We start from the raw sequence: 18,727 nt of genomic DNA on the forward strand, positions 1-18,727 counted from the left end.
TGCAGTACACTCAATGTGAGAGACACTGAGATTTTTGTTTAAAGGAAAATACCAGGATACTAAGTATTCTGTGTTTATTACCATCCTCAGTATGGTGTTAAATATTCTCCAGTGTAACATTGTTCAGCTTATTTAAATGAATCTCTCTAAAAAGGTTGGAATTGCCTATCTATGTATTGGGTTTATGGAATTACTAGAATATTGAATTGATGGATGCTATAATTTTGATTTATATTAACTCTATAGATGAGATTTTCCCATTAATTTGACACAGGGACATTTAAGAATAAAAGAAAAAATGTATCCTCTACCATATATCCTTTGACAAAGTAGCATGCAGCATTATTTACACTAACCTACAGGGAATTCAGGATGCTTCTTGTAGCCATTGAGTTGGCACGAGGACAGAAATTTGAGGATAGAAACTGGATTCCAGGTGCCAGGATGGTAGAAGGCTGATTATGTCACATAGGTGAGGACTTCAGTTGGCTTTGGATACACTGTTTAAACAGTACATCTCATTGCTAGAACCAGAGGGTTCTGTTTTGCAGATGTGAGGGTTGGGGGAAGGGACTTGTCTGATCACCATCTAGGGTCTGTGTCCATATTTTTATCAGATAAGAAAATAGGGAACAGGAGGTAAAAATAATACTAAAAAATGGCAATAAATAACAAGAAAAGGTAACTTTCCCAATCATTCAGTTATTTGTTTCTGTATTTCTTATTTCTTTTTTGCATAACTAACACAATCTTGCTAAATGATAGCAAGCTTGCAATCCGGATTCCATGGTCAGTTGTCCTCCATTAAATTCCTATATAAGTTTTTTGGTTCTGATTTGACCTAATCAAATAGCTGTAATTTGCTAGCAACCAGTCTCTAATCAGCTTATAAACAATAACAGGTTGAAAAGGCAGAAACATACTTTAGGTTTCTTTTTTATTAATGAATATTCTAAGATGTGCCACTTGAAAATGTGAATTTCAATATGCTTAGAAGAGATTCAATCAGTACTATTTGTTTGCTAACACATGCACAGAGTCATCCTCTGGTGACTGAAAAAGAAAAACAATAAATTCTGCTTATACTCTATGTCTTTTTAATATAGTCAGTCCCTTATCAGCACTCAAACACATTCCTGTGAGAAGCTTTGGAAAACTAGCTACAATGCTTGAATTCTTCATCTGTCTTTCAGTCTTGTCTCCTTTTATTGTATTCTAATGAAAACATCTGTAATGTACTAAAAACTATATTGCAAACTTAGAAAAATAAAACCTGAATACCTAATAAAAAGATTAGCTCAGAGCAATAGCTCAAATATATTATGTAGTTATTAATTGCTATACTGGAAAAGTCATCAGTTTTACACCACAGATATTTAAAGTGTGGGCTATTGCTGGATTTTTTTTTTAAATTTGGTATTACACTTAACAGTTAATTACATTAATCTCCAGGTAAGTGTTGAAAAACACTGGCAAGGAATGTTCACACTCAGCTACCCATGTGGTGCAAGCTCAGGGAATAAAAGACGTTAGTATTTAGGGCTGTTAGTCCATCATCTTTGCTGAGTACACAATTCACTAAAAAAGGGAAATATTATTGTCTGACAAATGTTCAAAGTGTGAAGGTATCCAGTATCACCACATGGCTCAGGGCTCATTAGGTAGCTGTTATACAACACTGTAACAACATATTTCAGGAATCCAGGGGCACATATATTGGATACCCACTTTTTTTTTTACTAGTCCTATGCACCTGACAATCCACTTTCTATCTGAAAATGCAAATAAGAAGGTTGCATATACATACACACTATGTATTTCTAACATATCATCATGATAGTACGTAAGGACTATGTAAATATATAATTAAATTCCCTCCGCAAGTGTTTTTACTCTACACCCCAACTTTGTTTTATTTCCATTTTCTAAAGTGGGATTTTCCTTGTCTATGACATTATGCAGCCTTTTACTGAGAAAAAGAAATGTCTCTAAAGGTGGCAGGTCCCGAGTTCCACAGCCAAACACCTCTGTGTGAGAAAGCTCTGGCCTATACCGTTAGAAGTTCACCAAGGGGACTGTTAAGGCTAACATCCCTGTTGACTGCATTTGTCATGGTGGCAAATAGAGAAATAGCTGTACTGAGAAAACGACCTTGAAATGGAACAAATCTAGTGTATTTAGAACAAAGACTTTGAAATAGATGATTACTTGGATAGCTAGCCAATGTAGAGCAGACTATTGCTGCATTGTGCTCTCAATGGTCAGTCTCTGGATCTTTGCATGTTGAGCTAGCTGTAGCTTCAATGCAGCCCTCATTACCAATTCCAGATAATTCTGGAGGAATCTAGCTTGAATGTGACAAAAACATGGATCACCGTTCAGAGGTCCACATCAGAAAGACTTTCGGCTAGCCAAAGATTAGAGGAGGAGTTTCTGGCCACTGCTAGTGAAATGGATTTGCAGCTGCTCTATAATAATGTAGGATGACTGTATGTTGCCCTGGTTATTGGGATTTTTTTTTTTTTGGCATCACTACATTGGCCAAACACAACAGAAGCTGTCTGCAAAAACAATCAAAGAAAAAAATGGCTCAATATGAGCCACCTCTGAGCAAACACTTCAGAGTTGTTAAGGGACAATGGACAAACTATTCATTTTGATAATTCTGGTTCAACCTCCTGATGAGCCCACAGAACTATTTTTGACCAGAAGGGTCAAAGATCAGGAACACAAAAGAACAAAATCATCCTGGGAGGAGTAGAAAGGATGCTATCTCAAAAGAGAAGCAGTAGTTGCTCAAGAGAAGCAGACTGATAACATGTGACCATGGTGAAGGTGTCTGAAGAAGATAGGCCTGCCTCCATCAGGGAATAGTAAGGGTTTAGGTAAGACAGACGTGTGTAGACTGTTGTTTTAAAATCCCTTTTTCTCTAATGCTTTGTTCCTACTGCTAAAGTAAACAATAGTTTGGTTTGAAGAAGGCTATCTGATTATTGTATAACTCCTGAAGGGAAGAACTGCAAGTGCCTGAACCCCAACTTCAGATTAAGAATGGTGGATACACAGGATATTGTAGCCCAGGAGTTAGAGAGTTGTAAAATCCATCCTGAGACAGGTAAAGACATTAGGCCAAACACTTGGAGGGTGCATTGAAAGAGACCAGAAAGGAGGCAGGGATGCACCTAGTCCGGTAACCATGACAGATAACATCAGGGTATATAGAAGGAGAGATTATTTCCATAGGACCCCAAAATTCTGCGTCGCCTTGTCCATCAGAGGGCAAATATCCGCAGTAGAAAGTGATATTGTTAGCACCGGTCAGTTGCTTAAAGTGTTCGGTTGAGCATGAGCCAGCTACTTTTTGCCCACAACTTCTCTCTTGCAGGTACTGGGACAGCCAAGTAGTGTCACCAGATGTGTGTAGTTTAGGTGGATGTACCATAAATAAGTGCAAAAACTATGAAACTGCTAATTTAGAAACCTAAACATTAACATTTTTGTCAACAAAATTCATCAAGAATAGCATCAAAACCCCAACTATATGTTATTCTGTGTTGCTATTATCTAGGTACACCCAGTCCCTTTTTCCTTCCACTGAACCATGTGAAGGCAGTTAGGGAATTTGCCACATAAACACAGACTTTGGTGGCCATCTTTCTTCCTCATGCCTTGTTCGGTTCCATGGTTACAGTGTTCCTGTCTGTCCCCAGGTTTGAACTCTTAGCACAGTTAGCATTCATTGTGTATGTGGGTAGTAGGGGGAATGGCCTTGGCTCTAGAATGAACTTCCCTCAGTCACAGCCTGTGTTTGACCACAATGAAAATGAACCTTTTCTTGTTTGGCTTTTTTCTGTAACTGCAGAGCTCTCACTTTAGCTGGGCTTTGTTATTGGAAGGTGAAGATGGCTTGCATTAGTATTAATTTATTGCCTGCTCATAAAAGCTCAGCTGCATTGGTGTGGGCATCTTGTTCATATGGCCAACTTGAGAATAGCCAAGGCCATATTTTATGGTCAGCTAAAGCAAGGAACCCTCCTCATACAAATGATATAAAGTGCAAAACTATGTAAAAATACACTGAAGTCAAACATGAAAGCATGTTGCATGTCGCAGAAACTGGGAAGCAACAGTCCACAACAGAGCAAGGTGGTAGCAGATGTGTTATGTCATACTTTTTCCATTATACCACTATAATTGTGTTTGCCATCCCATGTCTTCATCCCATAGAAGCATTCACAAATTTTTGATTACATTTATTTCCACACTGTTATTTAATTTACCCACAATTTTTGTTTCATACTATGTTTCTGACAAACAGAACTAATATATCACAATACTCAATACAAAATACTTTCCTTCCCCTCAGGCAAGTGGGCCACACCCAAAGAAAGCTTACACAGAAGGAATCACCCCTGTTCAAACCACTAAGCAGTGTTCCATAGAGGTTCTCTGTGCTAAGGGACTTCCACTACAGGTACTCAGGTCACACAATTATGTCACAGTCGGTGGCTATTAAGCCAATCACTTTTGACACTTTTGACACTATGAACTATTTATTAGCTAGCAAGGAAATAATGCAAAACTGTAATAATCTTCAAGGTAATGTGATCAGGTCTCAACCAACTGGATTGTGTTTGGCTGTGCAAGCACATCTTAATTATATTTTATATATCGATATCTTTTTAGAGGGGTAGCCATTACATTGTGATAATTATCATTGTAATAACTGATTTATTAATATGTTTCAACATACTGAGTACAGAAATGACTCAGAAAGATTACCTTTATGTGCAAATGGCAATTATATTTTTACAGCAGCCACTCTGAGCGAAGGAGAGACTGAGAGTAGCTGATTAATAAATAATAATAATAATAATCTCAAACTAAAGAATGATTTTTCTTGAAACAATACAACTTAATTATAAAAATGATTCCCTGACTTATATGAAGACATGAAGATAATATCAAAAGTTGATATAGCAAATGAAAAGGCAACAGAGTACTGATGTTCGACTGAGTGCATACTGAATGTAGAAAGTTTATGTCTGGAGAACTCACTGGTCATACCATCTGAAGAATAATGAGGGCAGATAAGTAGAGATTTGCTGGCATTGCTATTCAGTAGTTTATAAATCTTGGAGTCAGGACACTTATGGTCTATTCCTTACTCTTCGACTGATTTGCTGTGTGACTCTGGGCAAAATCACTTATCCTCTCTGGCTGGGATTTTCAAAGGAATCAAAAAGAGTTAAGCATCCAAATCTTATCGAAATGAATGAAATTTGAGAACCTTGCTCTCTGAGGTGACTTTGAAAATCCCAGCCTTTGTGCCTCAATTTATTCATCTATTAAAATAGATATAATTACTTTATCAGGATTATCTTGTGTGAAAAAATGCATGAGTTTGTTGGAAGAAGATGCTGAGGTGAGTGATTCTTCTCAAAACCTCAAGAAACCTGAACATGCCGAGAGGCAAAAAGAGTTAGAGTAAGGGATAAAGCAGAGATAGCTCAACCCTCTGCCTTCTAAGAGAATTTTAGTCAAAGAAATGGATTTTCGGCTCCTTTCATCTCTTCAGTGGCAAAAAATGGAAGGGAATATATTCCCTTATATTAGTACAATGAATGGAATTGCTTTTAAATTATAGATAGGCAAACCTACTGAAAGCAAATTCTTTTGTTTTTGCTCTGCTTCCATCCTGCAACTTCTTTCCTGGTTCAGGCTCCTGACATCAGCAGCCATATGATGTGAAAAACAGCATCAGCACCCTCACATTTTCAGCAGCAGTAAGTACTATCATGCTCCATGCACATGACATCTCTGGGCTGATGTGATAAGTTGGAATGTTAAAGGATAGGTCATCAGTGAAAAGTGACATTTTACGTCATGGAGAAAAATGTTACAAGAGAGACAGGCCATATTCACATACACACAAATACATGTCGCAGAAGGATAATTCAAGGCACTCTTAGGGTATGTCTACACTAAACTCCTAAGTCGACCTATATTGGGTTGACTTACAGCCACCACTGTAATTATTGTGGTGGTGCATGCCCAGACTACCCTCCTTGGGTTGGTGGTACACATCCTCACCAGGAGCACCTCCAATGGCCTAAGAGGGGCAAGTTTGGGCAGCTGAGAGCCTGGACTTACATCAACCGAACTGTGTAGTGTAGACCAGACCCTAGTAACATGCAGACAGTGTCTACCCACTTTCCCACTGTATCAGAGTATCCCTTTTACAGATTATGCTATTCTCAATTAATTAATTAAAAAATCAGTAGAAGGAGATTTTTGGTTTGGTTTGGATTTCAGGGATGGGGAGGGAAGCTTGGGAGCATTAATATTTCTTCTTGTGCCCACATTTGTGGAATTAGTTGACTCCTGATATTATAAACAGAACCACTTTATATTCAAAGAAAGACTGAAGATTCATCTCTTTAGCTGAGCACTTCATTAATGTACAGTCAGGTAATTGCTTCGCTATTTTATTCCTTTTTTGTTCAAAATACTAAGACACCAGACCTCAGCAGAGCTATACATATTTTTATGGTTTTATACTAACATTATGAAAGTGAATAAACATATCCACTGAATATATTCATTGTTACAAACTGTCCAGAAATCATAATGGGAATAGAATGCTGCCACAGTTTGGCTATCTGCTACAGTTACAGATAATAGACTCAGTCTTTTTCGTATTAGAAGAGTCATTAAGCATCTTCAAGGTCAAACAGAAACTTGACATCATATCAATACAGCAGTGTCAGAAAATGACACATCACAGCTATAACTTTGTTAACAACAATAATAAACCCTTGTTTGGGGCTTTACATTTTCAAAGCACTATACAAACATTAACTAATTAATCCTCACAACAGACCTGTGAGGTAGTTAAGTATTATGATCACAGTTTTACAGATTAGCAAAGTACTCGGATTGCCTTCAAATATAAAGTAAAAGGAAGGTAAAGGCAAACAGACTGCAGGCCAAATATATCGAAGATGTAAGTAAGCAAAAATCCATTACATCACTAACTTGCAACAATTTGGCCAACCTAATGCAAAATGGTAATCAATGGCATACACTAAAGTAAGATTATCTTTTCATGCTGAAGCCCTGCAAAATAACAATGACTTTGTAAATGCTATAAAATAATGTCAGGAAGATCTGGTTGACACTATAGGGTATAGAAAAGTGGGTACAGGACTAAAACAGAACACTTTTAAATAAATAAACAAGGTTAGTGGGGAGGGTGATCCCATCCCAAGCCACCAGTTATGGGATGTGGGCCTTAGGCTGTAGAGGATCCTAATGGGAGCAGGAAAGAATCCATTGATTATCCTTCATGTCGGAACAAATGATACTGTTAGATTCTCATTGGGACGAATCAAGGAAGTCTATACCAGGCTGGGGAAGATGCTTAAAAAAATGGAGACTCAGGTGACATTCAGTGGAATTCTACCTGTCCCTAGAGGAGAAGAGTGAAGGCAAGACAAGATTATAACAGATCGTTCAGGGAGTGGAGCAATAAGGAGGGCTTTGGATGTTAGATGACTGTGAGGCATTCATGGACAGAGGACAGGATGGACTCCCCCTGGGCAGGGAGGACAATAGAATTCTAGGATGGAGGTTGGCACATCAGTTTTAAACTATACATTAGCGGGAAACAGTTGGCAGATAATGCTCATATAATCTCTCTGCCTGATCCTAATGTTGAGAGAGAAGAAAATCAAGTAAAAGAAGATACAGTAATGGAGGAGGGAACAGAAGAGGGTAGGAGAATGGACAACAAGACGAAAGAAAGTGCCAATACCACTGACAGTAACAATCAGATAGGTGATATTGGTAGTAAAATAATTCTATCTAATCAGGCAAGGAATCTGAGTGAAGCCAAGCAGAAACAACTAAGATGTCACTACACCAATGCAGGAAGCCTGCGTAACAAAATGAAGGAACCATAACCACTGGTGCGGGAAGATGCTTAAAAAAATGGAGACTCAGGTGACATTCAGTGGAATTGATATTACATAGATAATAGAAACATGGTAGAGTAATAGTCATGATCAGAATACAGGTATTGAAGGGTATGTGATGTTCAGGAAAGACAGAAATAAAGTAAAGGTGGTGGAGTAGCATTGGATATTAATGACAAGGTAGACTAAAGAAATTAGAACTAATGGAATGGATACAATGGACTCTGTTTGGGTCAAAATCACTTTGGGAAAGAAAGATATCAGAGGCTCCACTGGGATAGTGCTTGGGGTCTGCTACAGACCCCCAAGATCTGATCTATATATGTACAGAGACTTCTTAATCAGTTTTAATGAAATAAATATTACTGAGAATTTTGTGATTATGGGAGACTTTAATTTCCCAGATATAGATTGGAGGACAAGTGCTACTAATAATGATATGGCCCAGATATTCCTTGTTGTAATAGCGGATAGATTTCTTCACCAAATAGTCACCAAACCAAGAAGAGGTGATGCCATTTTAGATTTAATACTGGTAAATAGGAAGGACATCATAGAAGAACTGGTTGTAGAGGACAGCCTTGGTTTGGGTGATTGTGATTTAATTCAGTTTAAACTAAATGGAAGGATAAACAAGAATAGGTCTAGATCTAGGGTCCTAGATTTCGTAAGTGCAAACTTTAAAAAAATTAAGGGAATTAGTTAGGGAAGTGGGTTTTACTGAAGAACTCAGGGATATGAATGTGAATTCAGAGGCTTGGAACTGCTTTAAGTCAAAGTTGCAGAAGCTATCTGAAGTCTGCGTCCCAAGCAAAGGGGAAAATTCATAAGGAATTGCTTCAGACCAACCTAGATGAACAAACATCTCAAACATGTTACTAAGAGAAAGCCTACATGGAATGGAAGAGGGGATGGATCAACACAGAAAGCTACCTCTTAGAGGTCAGAAAGTGTAGAGAAAAAGTGAACTGCCAAAAGCCAAGCAGTGTTAAACCTCACAAAGGAAATAAAAACCAATAGTAAAGGGTTCTGTTAGCTATATACATCAAAAGAAAAGAAGTGGGACTGCTAAACACTGAGGATGGGGTAGGGATTACAGATAATCTAGGTGTTGCCCAAAACCTGAACAAATACTTTTCCTCAGTTAAGAGGAATGAGGAACTTGAAGACAGTGGCAAAGTGGCTAATGGGACTGAGGATATGGAAGTAAAAATTAGCACATCCAAGGTGGAAGCCAAACTCAAACAGCTTAATGGGACCAAATGTGGGGGAGGGATAGACAATCTCCAATCGAGACTATTAAAGGAACTGGCATGTGAAATTGCAAGCCAGTGGCAAGGATTTTTAATGAATCTTTAAACTCAGGAGTTGTACTTTGTGATTGGAGAATTGCAAATATAGTACCTGTATTTAAGAAAGCAAAACCAAAAGTGATCTAGGAAACTACAGGCCCAATAAATTGACTTCTGTTGTGTGCAAAGTCTTAGAACAAATTATGAAAGGGAGTAGTTAAGGATATTGAGGTAAATGGTAATTGGGATAAAATACAACATGGTTTTAGAAAAGGTAGATTGTCCCTAACCAGCCTGATCTCTTTCTTTGAGACAATAACCAATTTTATAAACAAAAAAAAATGCAGTAGATCTAATCTACGTTGGTTTCAATAAAGAATTTGATACGGTTCCATATGGGAAATTAAAGATGGGGATTAATATGAGAATTAAAAGGTGGGTAAGGAACTGGTTAAAGAGGAGACTACAATGGGTCAAGCTGAAGGGTGAACTGTTAGGTGGGAGGGATAATCCTCAAGGATCAGTCTTGGGACCAATCTTATTTTATATTTTCATTAATGACCTTGACTCTAAAAGTGGGAGACTGCTAACAAAAGTTGGGAGGGATTGCTATATGGAAGAGGACTGGAATGATATTCAAGAAGATCTAGATTACCTTGAAAACTGGAATAATAGAAATGGGATGAAATTTAATAGCGTAAAGTGCATGGTAACACATTTAGGGACTAACAACAAGAATTTTTATTATAAGATGGAGATGTATCTATTGGAAGTGTGAAAGGAAGAGAAAGACCTGGTTGTATTGGTCAATCACAGGATGACTATGAACCACCAATATGATTCATAGATACTAAGATCATAAGGGACCATTATGAACATCTAGTCCGACCTCCTGCACAACGCAGGCCACAGAATCTCACCCACCCACTCCTGCGAAAAACCTCTCACCTATGTCTGAGCTATTGAAGTCCTCAAATCATGGTTTAAAGACTTCAAGGAGCAGAGAATCCTCCAGCAAGTGACCCGTGCCCCATGCTACAGAGGAAGGTGGAAAAACCTCCAGGGCCTCTTCCAATTTGCCCTGGAGGAAAATTCCTTCCCAACCCCAAATATGGTGATCAGCTAAACCCTGAGCATATGGGCAAGATTCACCAGCCAGATACCCAGGAAAGAATTCTCTGTAGTAACTCAGATCCCACCCCATCTAACATCCCATCACAGGCCATTGGGCCTATTTACCGTGAATATTTCAAGATCAATTAATTACCAAAATCATGTTATCCCATCATACCATGAAAAAGGCTAATGCAATCCAAGGATGCATTATTTTCAGTAGAGATGGGGAAATATTATTACCATTACACAAAGCACTGGTGAACCCCATCTGGAATACTGGGTGTAATTCTGCTCTTTGATGTTTAAGAAAGATGAATTCAGAGTGGAACATGTGCAGAGAACTGCAGAACAAACCCAAGGAAGGAACCAAAGCCTTGGTCAGAACAAATCAAAGGGAGGAAACTACCAGCTTAGAAATCCACTGTAAACTCTTTACTCAATTTTTAGCAAAGCTTCATTCATAAGCATATACCTTTTATTTTCTCTCTCTGCCTTTCCCAAGCACCAATATTTCTATATGCACATACACTATATTATTATGCGCATACACGAGAGAGAGGAATTTTCTATTAATCTTTGTACTTAAGAGTACAGTGTTCATTTTATTGCATTTAGCCCCCACTACTGGCAGAGATAATCCTAACACCAAAGTCAGTTTAGCAGAAATACAGCTACAAAATGTAGAGAGAGAGAGAGAGTTTGACTTTGTGATACAGCACAAACAACAAAAAATCCACGGATGACCAGAAAGGATTGATTTGGTATGTAATGTTTTCTTTCAAAAACTGCTACTTTCAGAGAGATCATGTTGTTTTATTTCATAGTATAATAGCATTATACTATGAAATGCATTTATGAATGCATTTAACATCTATGGTGCAATGAAAGGAGGATGAAACCACAGCTGCTATTATCTACTAAGCAAATTTTCTTCTTTACAACAGTGTAGATTTCAGTAAATTCTGAGTAATCTATGGTGATATTATTTAAACAAAGAGAAATCACCATCACAAGGATGCATGCATTACAACCCAACCACTAATAACATTTTTCATCTAAGTGAGATAAATTACTGATAAGGACGCCTCTGAACAAAGTTTGTGTTTGAGTGACTGCTACCAGGTGATTAATACAAAAGGTAATCCAAAGTAGCCAAAAAGAAATATGTGACTCATTCTATTCATGTCTCCCACTACGCATTGCCAATTTTCACTTACACTAAAAAGCATCTGAGACTCACAAAATACTTAGAAACTTTAATAAATTAATGCTCTCAACACTGGCACTACTGTAGTAGCAGTACACACCTACACACAAGATAATGGTGACTGATCCAGACTCAGCCTTTGGCATTTGCTGTGTGTACAGACAAGTGTACTCACTGTTTGCACTCCTTCCCCAGTATACATATATGATCTCTCATAGCATACTGCAATATAAATATAAAAACTTTCCTGATCTGACTGTTCTACTCCTTCCTTGTTAGCAGAACTTGTCTGCACTGGTTACGTCCAGTTAAAGTTCATTCCCACTGTCAGATTGGAGTCAAGGAGTCTGGTGGAAAAGATTCCATGTTGTTTTTTTAATAAGATGAATATAGAATCATAGAATCGTATGACTGGAAGGGACCTCGAGAGGTCTTCTAGTCCAGTCCCCTGCTCTCATGGCAGGACTAAAGATTATCTAGAGCTTCCCTGACAGCTGTTTGTCTAACCTGCTCTTAAAAATCTCCAACAATGAACATTCCACAACCTCCCTAGGCATTTTATTCTAGTGCTTAACCACTCCCACAGTTAGGAAGATTTTCCAAATGTCCAACCTAAACCTCTCTTGCAGCAATTTAAGCCCATTGCTTCTTGTCCTATCCTCAGAGGTTAAGGAGAACAATTTTTCTCCCTTCTTCTTGTAACCACCTTTTATGTGCATGAAATCTGTTCTGTTCCCTCTCAGTCATCTTTTCTTCAGACTAAACAAACCCAGGTTTTTTTTCAAATCTTCCCTCAGAGGTCATGTTTTCTAGATCTTTAATCATTTTTGTTGCTCTTCACTGGACTTTCTCCAATTTGTCCACATCTTATCTGAAATGTGGCGCCCAGCACTGGACACAATACTCCAGCTGAGGACTAATCAGTGTGGGGTAGAGTGGAAGAATTAGTTCTCGTGTCTTGCTTACAACACTCCTGCTAATACATCCCAGAATGATGTTTGGGTTTTTTTTTTTTTTTTTTTTTTTTTGCAACAGTGTTACACTGCTGACTCATATTTAGCTTGGCATCTACTATTACCCTGAAAGCCCTTTCCGCAGTGCTCCTCCCGAGGCAGTCATTTCCCATTTTGTATGTGTGCAACTTATTGTTCCTTCCTATGTGGAGTACTTTGCATTGGTTCTTAGTCAATGGCATCCTATTTACTTCAGATCATTTCTTCAGTTTGTCGAGATCATTTTGAACTTTAATCTTATCCTCCAAAACACTTGCAACCCAGTGTGGCATCGTCCACAAACTTTATAAATGTACTCTTTCTGCCATTACCTAAATCATTGATGAAGATATTGAACAGAACCAGACAGTGGCGCTGGAACATTTTTAATAGTGGGGGTGCTGAAAGCCAGCCCCCTTACCTCCTGTCCATGCCCCTCCTCCCCCAGAGCCGGGGCTGGGAGCAGAGCAGTGTCTGCGGGAGAGGGGACCCGGACAGGGGTAAGTGGGCCAAGGCTGTGCCCACAGCAGGGACCCTCAGGCACGGGGCCAGCAGCTGCATGCAGGGCAGAAGCAGAGGCACGGGGCCAGTGGCTGCATGTGGGGCCAGAAAAGGAGGTGCGGGGCCAGTGGTTGTGTGCGAGGCCAGAAAAGGAGGTGCGGGGCGAGTGGCCGGGACCCAGCATGCAGGGCTGTGAGCAGAGCCTGTAGCACCCCCCGCACCTCTGGAACCAGACCCAGAACTGATCCTTGAGGGACCCCACTCAATATGCTCTTCCAGCTTGACTGTAAATCATTGATGATTACTCCCTGGAAATGGTTTTCCAACCAGTTATGCACCCACCTTACAGTATCTCCACCTAGGTTGTATTTCCCTAGTTTTGTTTATGAGAAGGTTATGCAAGACAGTATCAAAAGCCTTACTAAAGTCAAAATATTCCACATCTGCCGCTCCCCACTTATCCACCAGGCTTGTTACCTTGCCAAAGAAAGCTATTAGGTTGGTTTCACACAATTTGTTCTTGACAAATCCATCTGACTGTTACTTATCACCTTATTATCTTCTAGGTGTTTACAAATTGATTGGTTAATTATTTACTCCGTTATCTTTCTGGGTACTGAAGTTAAGATGGCTGGTCTGTAATTCACCGGGTTGTCTGTTATACAGATTGGCACTATATCTGCCCTTTTCCAGTCCTCTGGAAACTCTCCCGTCTCCCATGACTTTTTGAAGATAATCACTAATGGCTCAGATATCTCTTCAGTCAGTTCCTTGAGTATTCTAGGATGTATATCATCAGGCCCTGATGACTTGAGGACATCTAACTTCTCTAAATAATTTTAACTTGTTCTTTCCCTATTTTAGTCTCTCATCCTACCTCATTTTCCCTGGCATTCATTGTGTTAGATGTCTAATTGCTACTAACCTTTTTGGTGAAAACCAAAACAAAAAAGGCATTTAGCACTTCTACTGTTTCCACATTTTCTGTTATTGTTTTTTCCCCTCCTCATTGAGTAATGGGCCTACTCTGTCCTTGGTCTTCCTCTTGCTTCTATTGTATTTGTAGAAAGATTTCTAGTTACCTTTTATGTTTCTAGCTAGTTTAATCTTGTTTTGTGCCTTGGCTTTTCTAATTTTGTCCCTACATACTTCTATTATTTTTTTATATTCATCCTTTGTAATCTGACCCAGTTTCAACTTTTTATGGGACTCTCTTTTGAGTTTCAGATCGACGGTTTTCTGGTTAAGCCAGCGTGGTCTCTTGCCATACTTCCTATCTTTCCTACACAGTGGAATCATTTGTTCTTGTGCTCTCAGTAATGTCTCTTTGAAAAATTGCCAAGTCTCTTGAACTGTTTTTCCCTGTAGACCTCCTTCCCATGGGATCTTACATTAAGAACTCTGAGTTTGCTAAAGTCTGCGTTCTTGGAAGCCATTATCTTTATTGTGCTGTTTTCCCTCCTACCATTCCTTAGAATCACAAACACTACCATTTTAGGATCACTTTCACTTCAGCTGCCTTCCACTTTCAAATTCTGAACCAGTTCCTCCCTATTTGTCACAATCAAAATCTAGAACCTCCTCTCTCCTAGCAGCTTTCTCCACGTTCGGAAATAAAAAGTTGTCTCCAATATATTCAAGAACTTGTTGGATAATCTGTGCCCCTCTGTGTTAATTTCTCTACAAATGTCTGAGTAGTTGAAGTCCCCCATCACCACCAAGTCATGTGTTTTAGATGATTTTGTTAGTTTAAAAATGTCTCATCCATCTCTTCTTCCTGGTTAGGTGGTCTCAAGTAGAGACTTTGTTGTTGTTTTTTTTACCCCTTTTGTCCTTACCAGAAACCTTCAGCATGTCTGTCTCCAATTTCCATCTCAACCTGGGTCCAAGTGTATACATTTTTAATATATATAAATATACATTTTAGCCTTCTCCCTTTTTTCCCTGCCTGTCCTTCCTGAGTAATATATATTGTATAAATACAATACTTCTGTATAAATATTCCAATCATGTGTATTATCCCACCAAGCCTCTGTGATGCCAATCATATAATAGTTGTATATATTAACTAGCATTTCTAGCTCTTCCAACTTATTTCCCGTACTTCTTGCATTAGTATGCGGACATCTGCGATACTGATTTGATTTTCCTCCATGTTCTCTCTTGTCTCTCCCTTATCCCTGCTATTACAGCCCATGCTCCCCCCAAATTCCAACTTTTCTCACAGGTCTCCATGTTTTTGAGTTACCCATTGGCTTTTGTCACCTGCCCCCTCAAACCTAATTTAAGCCCCTTCTCAGCCAGTCTGTATCCAAATATGCTCTTCTCCTTCCTCAGAAGGTGGACCCCATCTCTGCTTAGCAGTTCTTCTATGAACAGCATCCCATGGTCAAGCTGAAGCCCGCCTGGCTACACCATCCTCACAGCCAGGCATTCACCTCCAGGATGCATCTGTCTCTGCCTGGGCCCCTACATTTGATCGGAAGGATCAAAGAGAATACCAACTTCACCCTTAATCCCAGAGCCCTGTAGTCACTTCTGATCTGCTGAGGGTCATACCTCACAATATGATTAGTGCCCACATAGATGAGTAACATGGGAGAGTACTCAGAGGGCCGAATGATCCTTGACAATCCCTCCATAATGTTTTGGATTTGGACCCCTGGCAGGCAGCATACCTCCTGGGATGCCATGTCAGGCTAACAGGTGGCTGCCTCTGTCCCATTCAGAAGAGAGTCACCAACCACAATTATGCTAGGTTTCCTTCTGGGAATCATGGCTGCAGTTCTTCCAGCCTTGGGGATACATGGCTTCTCCTCTTCCACCTTTGGGGGTGATTCCTCATCGCTTGTTGCCAGGAAAGCATATCTGTTCTTCATCACAATGGTGGGTGGGTTGGGAGTAGGGGGTGGAGCACTGACTGCTGCCAGAAGTAACCAGCAGCCAGTGCCCTCCCTGTGACAGAGTCATATCCTCCTCCCCCGGTGGTGTGACATCAGTCCTCTGTAGCTGGATAGCTTCCTCAGCCCTGGACATCTCCATATGAATACTCCTGAGGAATTCCTCGTGGGCACGGATGATCCGCAGCCTAGCTACCTCTCCTGTAGCTCTCCCACCTGTTTCCTGACAGACTCCACCAGCAGACATCTTTCATAGTGGACGGTCTCCCCCAGTCTGGCTTTCTGAGAGTGGGGAAAGTAGACCACAGTCTCTGGAAGTCCATACCAGAATCTGGGTAGAGGCCATGATTAGGTTGTCTGGAGACAGAGGCAGTGTTGGCACTCATAATGCGGCCCTTCCTAAGCATTTTGATTATATTACGTCTCCCTCTTACAAACTCTTTCTCAACCTCCCCTGTTCGTGATCCCCTATTCGCTATCATTCTTGAAGTAATAATGGTCTTGCATTTCATTTCTGGTCTTCTACTCCATATTTTGTTGTATAATTGGACTTTATGAAATTTTTGAGTTATGCTAAGTTTGACCTGTATCTTGTACAGCTTTTGTTTCAAATCCAGCTGCGAGAAACTTTTTTTAAAGAATGATTTACACAAGATATAAAAAGTGTTACATTTGTATGTGAAAATTATACCACAATATTGTTCTCTCAGGAGTCATAAATAGATCAGAGTTCAGTTTTTGCTATGAAAATAGAAATGTGAACCTCACTGGGATATTTAATTACAATATAAGGTCTCTGAATTAAAAATCTATTTTGTATCAAGTCTCATCAGAGCAACGAAAATCTGCTTGTTTCTAAAAGTCAATTTAAAACTTTTAGCATAGAAACAAAAGAACACTGAAGCAGATGTTGCTCAGCTCTCAGTTAAGCACAATCATATTCCTGAGAGAAACAAATGAAGAGTATTACACTGTATATGCAAGTCCATTGCTTAAATCCATAATTACTAGTGAGCATTAAGACGTTTCCTGTATTCCAATACTAGCAAGGACCCTTAAAAAAAAACAGTCCTCGTTTTATAATTTTAGTCATATACAATGGATGGAAAATCTTTTATGGGCTTAGTTAGGTGCTTATAGTAACTCCAGGCTAAAATGCTTGAAGTGGTGGTAAAGCACAGCAATTTTGCCCCCCCCCACAAATTTGCATATTTTAAAATCCTTAAATTATTAATATTCCAATTTATAACCATACCCACTGTTGTAGCCCACTCATCACATCTTCCCCATGTTGCTGTGCCCCACCTCAAAACACATCCGCACATATACCTGCTGCCCCACGTGTACACTGAAGGCTGAATACAGTCCCCACACAACACTGTTGCACCAGTCCTCAAACGAACGCTGCTCCCCACAAAACATCTCATTCACATAAACTCCTGAATGCCCCCACCCACATCAGCTGCTGTACACCACAAAACTACTGCATTTCCACTCGCCCACTGGCAGCTTGTCCCTCATCCACGCCCTAGTGATTTTACTCCTTTGGAACACAGCCTACCGAACCCACCTCACACCACTGATTTCTCGCCTTGAGTCCTATTTAAACATGCTGCAACTCTTGTTGGGAAAAATGGTGTTATGGAAAAATGGAAAAAAGCACTGTTATAGTCATCATTCAGTTTAACAAATTAACTGCTGAGTTTTTAACTGAGAAAAATAATTTTAGGTGATATGAGATCTACCAAACAACGGAGGTTACTGAACCTTTCTGTTAACCTTGGGAAGTTTCAGGTTAGGCCTGAGACCTGATACTAGACGATTTCCACCTGGTATGAAATTTTTGTTGACCCTGAACAACAGGAACATCTATGAGGCTGCTGCAGGAGGGTCCCCCCACCCTATCTTGGTGGCGCAATGGTTGCAACGGACCTCGTGGCGCAATGGTAGTGCATCTGACTCCAGATCAGAAGGTTGCGTGTTCGAACCACGTCGGGGTCAAATGAGTGTTTAGGGGGAGGGATAGCTCAGTGGTTTGAGCATTGGCCTGCTAAACCCAGGGTTGTGAGTTCAATCCTTGAAGGGGCCATTTAGGGATCTGGGGCAAAAATTGGGGGGATTAGTCCTGCTTTGAGCAGGGGGTTGAACTAGATGACCTCCTGAGGTCCTTCCAACCCTGATATTCTATGATCTTGGCTATGATAGAGTAAAGTGCCTGTATAAAACCCTTCAATCTTTAATAGGATGCTACGGCAGGTGATGAGTCTGCCCCATGGTGGTTGCTGCTGGGATCCAATGTATTTTGAGTGGTAGCCCTAATGAGCTGCAGAAGGACAGGAAAGGGAAGGCAGATGAGTTGTCTCAACAGGTCTTATACTTCATCTTTCTAAATTACCACAACAGCAACAATGACACAGAAAACAATGGTTAAGGTTTTTTATCATGTTTACACTAACAAATGAAACAGGAATTTGGGTAATCACTCCACTTGAAAAGCTCACAGTCCATAAGCTGAGTTAAGACTGCATAAATTGAACTGGACTGTGAATGATAGCTCTTGTATGCTACACTCTTGCTCAATATCTTCCCTGAGGGTTCACTGCTCCATGAACTGGTGTGCAATATTTAAGAGCAGGCCAACGTATAGTTCTTCTAGGTACAGGTACAAACTCACATAAGCCACTTCCCTCTGCAAAGAAGACCTCAAGGACATTGACATCACTGCAATTGTGTTGCTGGGGAA

The 18,727-nt window shown here is 39.8% G+C and overlaps 1 protein-coding gene and 1 non-coding gene across 12 annotated transcripts in view; one reads left to right on the forward strand and one right to left on the reverse strand.

The window, feature by feature from the left end:
• Nucleotides 1–18,727, reverse strand: part of DMD (dystrophin) — a 1,937,833-nt gene that overhangs the window by 940,897 nt on the left and 978,209 nt on the right. The gene's annotated exons all lie outside the window — the stretch shown is intronic.
• On the forward strand, nucleotides 17,914–17,985 carry TRNAW-CCA (transfer RNA tryptophan (anticodon CCA)). Its single transcript has one exon. It is a non-coding gene; the product is annotated as a tRNA-Trp (tRNA).

Source organism: Lepidochelys kempii, chromosome 1, assembly GCF_965140285.1.
Source record: "Lepidochelys kempii isolate rLepKem1 chromosome 1, rLepKem1.hap1, whole genome shotgun sequence".
Classification (NCBI taxonomy): Eukaryota; Metazoa; Chordata; order Testudines; family Cheloniidae; genus Lepidochelys; species Lepidochelys kempii.